Here is a 6,372-nt window from a genome sequence, read left to right as displayed (position 1 = left end):
AAACTGTGAAGGGCTTTACACCTACTTTTGCCTTCATCCATTACTTTGTTTTTAAATTGCAAGACCATAAGTTACGCCTTTTTTTTAATAGCTTTATTTTTAAATAAAAAAAGAAGCTAAACTATAAAAAGCTTGTTTTGTTGAAATTAAATTATGCAAGTCTGTTACTGAAACAAAAACGGCTTAATCATATTCTCTATATGCTTACATTTTTGATGGTCTCATGGAACCAGCAGTGGGAAAATGTTATTTTTATTATAATATTTTTACTTTTTCAAACTTCTTTTAAGGTTTAGCTAAAACATTGTGATGCATTTGGTGTATTGTTTTGTCTTTATGATGCTGATTGCTCACTAATTTTCTGTCAATCACAAAGTATACTGAGATTAAATCACAAACTGAATTTGACTGTATTATAATTTGGATTAAATATTTGAAATCCAATTTGACTGCCTGGTTGAGTTGTTTGAATTTGAGATAGAAATGATATGAAGTTGCTGTAGATTCAAATGTTAAACTCAGCTTATCTTTATTTATCAGAATTTGAAATTTTTCCAAGTATATGTTAGCTCATTTGTTAAAAGCCCTTATGTTCTTTTGCCTTCAGACCAGATGTTCACAGCATTGGTCAGAGGAATCCAGATGTTCAAATGAAACCTTGGATAATAGAGTTGAACTAGAAAAATCACACACCAAGATACAAAAGTTGCAGCACAGTGACGACAAGAACGGTGCTGAATCAGGCTGCAAACGAGCAGCGCTGCTGTTCGTCAAAGTCGTCAGGATCCCATGGGGAGGTGACTGAGCTTCACTTCTTAACCCGTTAACCATCTCTGCTGGTGACTTTCTGTCTCTTTGCCATCCTCTGTGACTTCAGGGCCAGTTGGAGGCAAACGTAGAGCTGTGGATGAACAGGCTGAAAGAGGTTCAACCCCAGCATGTTACCCAACATCCAGCTTGCCCTTTTTTCACCTTCCTCTCCTCTTAGCCCCCGTGGTTCTGCGTCCAGCTGTTGAGTCACAGACGAACAACGGCTGATCAGAGTTGACAGCCTGTCTTTTTGCGTGCCTGTCTGACTGCCCGTGGCTGAGCCAAATGTGCGGACTTTCGCATACTAATGTTGAGATCAAGGGTCGTAAAAGCACAAAACACGTGACTTCTGGAGGGAATGGCGAAATTTGTAAGAGTGGGTGGATCTGGGTTTGCACATATTCTACTTAGAAACAACAAACTGCGGTAAAAAAAAAAAAAAAGCTTCCTCATAGATCTAACACCAAAAAAATGTAGGAAATATTAATATAATTATCTTTAAAGAAGGATGTTATAGTTGTACTTTGAAGAAAATAAATTTATACATAACAGGAATTTCATCTTATTTTTGACATTGAATGTTTTTCAGGGTTAAATATTTCTATCTGCTTATTTTAACGAACTGCTGTAATTGTATATTTGCATTTTCCTAATTTCTCTATTTCACAAAGGCTCAAAATGCTATGTGAAATATGTTGGCTTAATGCCACTAACATTTGGTTTAACATGTCCAAGTGAGAGCTACATACTTCACTCACCTTCAGAATTGTAAGATAAGATAACATTTGGCATATTTTTCTGTCTCCAAATAGAAGGTTGTTTTCTACAGCTGCTAAGGACCAGACTGTCTTGACCTTGTTTTTATTCCTTATCATTGTATAAAAACTTGCATGTTGTCTCTGTAGTATGGTTGATTATTATAGTCTAAACTAATTTAGCGTTTCTTTTGTCTTAGTTGTATTTTTCTCTTTTCTGTTGCAGCTTCTTCTGTTACTAGGAAAAGATTTTAGGTTCTGCAAAGAGAACTGGCACTTTATGAGAAATCTGTAGATGTAATGATCGTAGGATCCACAAGGTGGCGGTAATGCGATGACATGAATGAACGACAGTCATAAAACTCCAAAGAAGAAGAAGAAGAGGAAGAGGAAGAAGGAAAAAGGAAGACAAAGAGGACGGCACGTGGTCTGTTTTGTTGAATGTTTCTCTAATAAATATCTCCAGTCCAGCTTAAACCAGTTAATCAGCGAGCAGTGAAATGCAGAAACATTGACAGTTTAAAGAAATCATCGTCCAGTCGGAGGAAGAGATGGATGATCAGCGCAGACTGCTTGATTTCTCCCGGACTCCCCAGATCATCTTACACCGAATAGGTAGGAAACAGCAGCGTTTGGATGCAGGTTAAGATCTAAATGTCTGCGCCTTTCTGCATGAGGATCATTTTAGTAAACGCTCTTTTTCCGGATAAATGTTTTGTTAGCAGGTAAATGAACGCAGACATCACAATGAGAACGGCTGATTTGTGGAGAGAAAATGACCTTTTTTATGGCTCTTCCTCCTTTAACTACTGAGTCTTACTTTTGAAAGTAGGAGAAATGTGAACAATGCAGCCCGAGGTTAGTAAAGAAAGCAGCATAAACTAATAATAGCGGTGTTAGAAGCTGTAAAATGTAATAATTTGTAATAAATAAATTGTTGTGGCGATTGTTTGTCAAACCAAATATCCTATAAAGTTCAATCAACAAGCTGCTCTGAGGTGACGCTTCATACGTAGATAAAAGAAGTTCAATGTCCAAAACACTTGAAGATTGTTTTCATAGTTTATTTTTCCAGTTTAACAAGCAAATAATAAAGATCAAACTTTTCATTAGTGATGTGTCGAGTAATCCAGGAGGATTTTAATGAAGCACATAAAACAGAGAACTCACCTAAACCCGAATACAGTTAAAGTTTTTATTTTTAGTAATAAATCGTTGCGCCTGGTGACACAGCGAGTAACAAGCCAATCACAACTCTCTGTTTTCTATTTGTTTCTAGTCTCCATTTTGATGCAGCCATTGTTTCATTCAACCAGATTAAAAATGGACCCACAGTACTTCCTGTCTTACTTAGAAAAGCAAATGACAAAGGAACTGTCTTAAATGATGAATGATTTCTCCTATTTAATTCACTAAAGTTAACAATTACTCGTTTTGTCTGTTTTCTTCTCCAGATTGCCTGCAGTGTCACGTTTTTAAACAGGAGAGGAGATCCACTCTGGACCAGGAGGAGTTAGAATCTCTGCAGGTGAAACAAGAACAGGAAGAGCCAGAAGATCATCAGATAAAAGAAGAGCAGAAGGATCCAGAACACCTGCAGATAGAAGGGGACGAGAGTGAAGTTTACTGCAGTCATGGTGAAGAACAGATTGAATTAAAACAGGAGACTGATACCTGCATGGTGGTTCCTGTTGATGAGCAAACATACCACAATCAATCAGAACCAAATGGGAACCAAGACATCTTCCAAGGGCCTGATGAAGCTGAGAACCAACATCAGAAAAGAAGGAAAACTTTTTTATGCGTCATTTGTAAAAAGCGTTGGACTGGTAAATCCTTTTTTGATGCTCACATGAGAACTCATACGGGTGAAAAACCGTTTTCATGTGTGAGCTGTGGAAAAAGTTTCAGTGATAAACTGAATTTAAATAAGCACATGAGGATTCACACTGGTGAAAAGCCTTTCTCATGTCTGAACTGCGGAAAAAGTTTTAGTCAAAAACAGAATTTAACTAAACACATGATGATTCACACTGGTGAAAAACCTTTCTCATGTCTGAACTGCGGAAAAAGTTTTAGACAAAAACAGAATTTCACTGAGCACATGATGATTCACACTGGTGAAAAGCCGTTTACGTGTGTGAACTGTGGAAAGACATTTAGACGAAAACAAGAGTTAACTCAGCACATGATAATTCACACCAGTGTAAAGCCTTTCTCATGTGTGAACTGTGGAAAAAGTTTTAGTCAAAAACATCATGTAACTGAGCACATGAGGATTCACACGGGTGAAAAGCCTTATTCATGTGTGAAATGTGGAAAGAGTTTTAATCATAAGCATCATTTAACTCAGCACATGATGGTTCACACTGGTGAAAAGCCGTTTTCATGTGTGAACTGTGGACAAAGATTTAGTCATAAGCAAAGCTTAACTCTGCACATGAGGATTCATACCAATGAAAAGATGTTTTCTTGTGTGAACTGTGGAAGAGGATTTGCTCAAAAACAGCATTTAACTCGGCACATGGTTATTCACACCAGTGAAAAGCCGTTTTCATGTGTAAACTGTGGAAAAAGTTTTCATCAAAAACCGGATTTAACTCGGCACATGAGGATTCACACTGGTGAAAAGCCATTTTCATGTGTGACCTGTGGAAAAAGTTTTTGTCACAAACGAAGTTTAACTCAGCACATAATGATTCACACCAATGAAAAGCCTTTTTCTTGTGTGACCTGTGGAAAAAGTTTCTCTCAAAAACAGAATTTAGCTGAGCACATGAGAATTCACACAGGTGAAAAGCCATTTTCATGTGTAACCTGTGGAAAAAGTTTTAGTCGAAAACAGGACTTAATTCAGCACATGAGAATTCACACTGGTGAAAAGCCGTTTTCATGTGTGAACTGTGGAAAAAGTTTTAGTCGAAAACAGAATTTAACTGAGCACATGAGGATTCACACTGGTGAAAAGCCTTTCTCATGTGTGAACTGTGGAAAAAGTTTTAGTCATAAACAGAATTTAAATAAGCACGAGGATTCACACTGGTGAAAAGCCGTTTTCATGTGTGAACTGTGGAAAAAGTTTTTGTGGAAAACAGAATTTAACTCAGCACATGAGGATTCACACTGGTGAAAAGCCGTTTTCATGTGTGAACTGCGGAAAAGGTTTTCGTCACAAACTAAGTTTAACTAAGCACATGATGATTCACACAGGTGAAAATTCTTTTTTAGTGTGAACTGTGGGAAAAGTTTTAGTTATAAACAGAATTTAACTCAGCACATAAGGATTCACACTGGTGAAAAGCCGTTTTCATGTGTGAACTGCGGAAAAGGTTTTCGTCACAAACTAAGTTTAACTAAGCACATGATGATTCACACAGGTGAAAATTCTTTTTTAGTGTGAACTGTGGGAAAAGTTTTTGTTACAAAGTTAGTTTAACTCAGCACGAGGCGTCACAAAGGGTGAAAACTAGAAGTATTTTCCATACATATCCTATGTTGAGGTTCACTATAGAACTGATTTGGTTTAAAACTGGAATGAAATACTGGAGGCGTTTCATGTCTATAAAGCTGAAAATTGTTGTATATGTTAAATGGGATCATTTGGATTTTTATCTTTGTATATCATGTGCAGCCATGACACATTTTCCTTCAGAGATCTGTTGTAGTTCTTGGCATATTCTGTATCAAAAAAAGAATTATGAAATACTGTATGTTATTGTATTAACATGCTGTTTATGTCAAACTGTATGTCGTGTGTGTGCAACGTGAAGAGCAGAGGGCTCAGCACAGAGCCCTGAGGAGAGCCAGTACTGATGCTGATAGATGAAGAGACATTGTGGTCCATTGTGACTAATTTCATGCATTAACAGAGTTTCCAGAACATTCTCACTAGATTGGACTTGAGGGATTTATTTGTATTATTCTGTACAATAGAGAGAGTTTGTGGGGATTATTTTTTGTCGCTTTTTTAACTCTACAATAGAATGTATATAATGGTTGTGTTCAAAAAATGTACAAAAAAGCATTTGTGATAGTTTTGTCTTTAAAGTAAAATGAGATTGAAACTGATTTAAAAAGTTGGAAAGTGACCGAATCTCCGACTGGCGGGTTGCCCACCTTTGTCTCAGTTTTCGAGTGCTAGGGAAAGATATTTCACCCTATTTGCTCAAATTATCCAGAAGGGGACGGTAATGCAACAATGTGAATGTCAACTGTCATAAAGTCTCCAAGAAGAAGAATAGGAGGAAGAACGATGAGATGGCGGCTGGTCTGTTTTGTTGAATGTTTGAGAGTTTCTCTAATAAATATCTCCAGTTCAGCTTAAATGAGTTGTCATGAAAATATTTTGGCTTAATGCCACTAACATTTGATTTAACGTCTCCAAGTGAGCGCTACGTACTTCACTCACCTTCAGAATTGTTGTAAGATAACATTTGGTATATTTTTCTGTCTCCTAATGTCACAACACTTGGTTTTAGGAAAGTCATTCCTAAAATTTTATTTTAATCTGACTTCCACCATTTTACTCAAGATTTTTATGCCTGAAAGCTTCACATTGACTCCTCCCGACAGACATATTTTCAAAATAGGTTCAGTTTTATTTTATTAAGAAAATCTGTATGTTTGATTTCAGCTTGAAGGTGTTAATTTTGGAGCAAAGATTTGTGTTTTTTCATGTTTGAATGCTGTTCAAATAGTAATCGGGAATAATTTTATTCATTACTTTCAGGTAAGCATTTTTTCTAGCAGCTGTAACATAAAAACCAGCAGATGTACTTGAGTTTTTTCTCCTTTTGAGATTGTTTCA

At 36.6% G+C, this 6,372-nt stretch overlaps 1 pseudogene; it reads left to right on the top strand.

The window, feature by feature from the left end:
• Positions 1-1,827: 1,827 nt before the first annotated feature.
• LOC129373818 (gastrula zinc finger protein XlCGF57.1-like) lies at positions 1,828-4,903 on the top strand (annotated as a pseudogene).
• The last annotated feature ends 1,469 nt before the right edge of the window (positions 4,904-6,372 follow it).

The sequence above is a fragment of the Poeciliopsis prolifica genome, unplaced genomic scaffold (assembly GCF_027474105.1).
Source record: "Poeciliopsis prolifica strain line A6 unplaced genomic scaffold, Auburn_PproV2 SCAFFOLD034, whole genome shotgun sequence".
NCBI lineage: Eukaryota > Metazoa > Chordata > Actinopteri > Cyprinodontiformes > Poeciliidae > Poeciliopsis > Poeciliopsis prolifica.
This window is presented reverse-complemented; position numbering and strand designations above follow the sequence as displayed.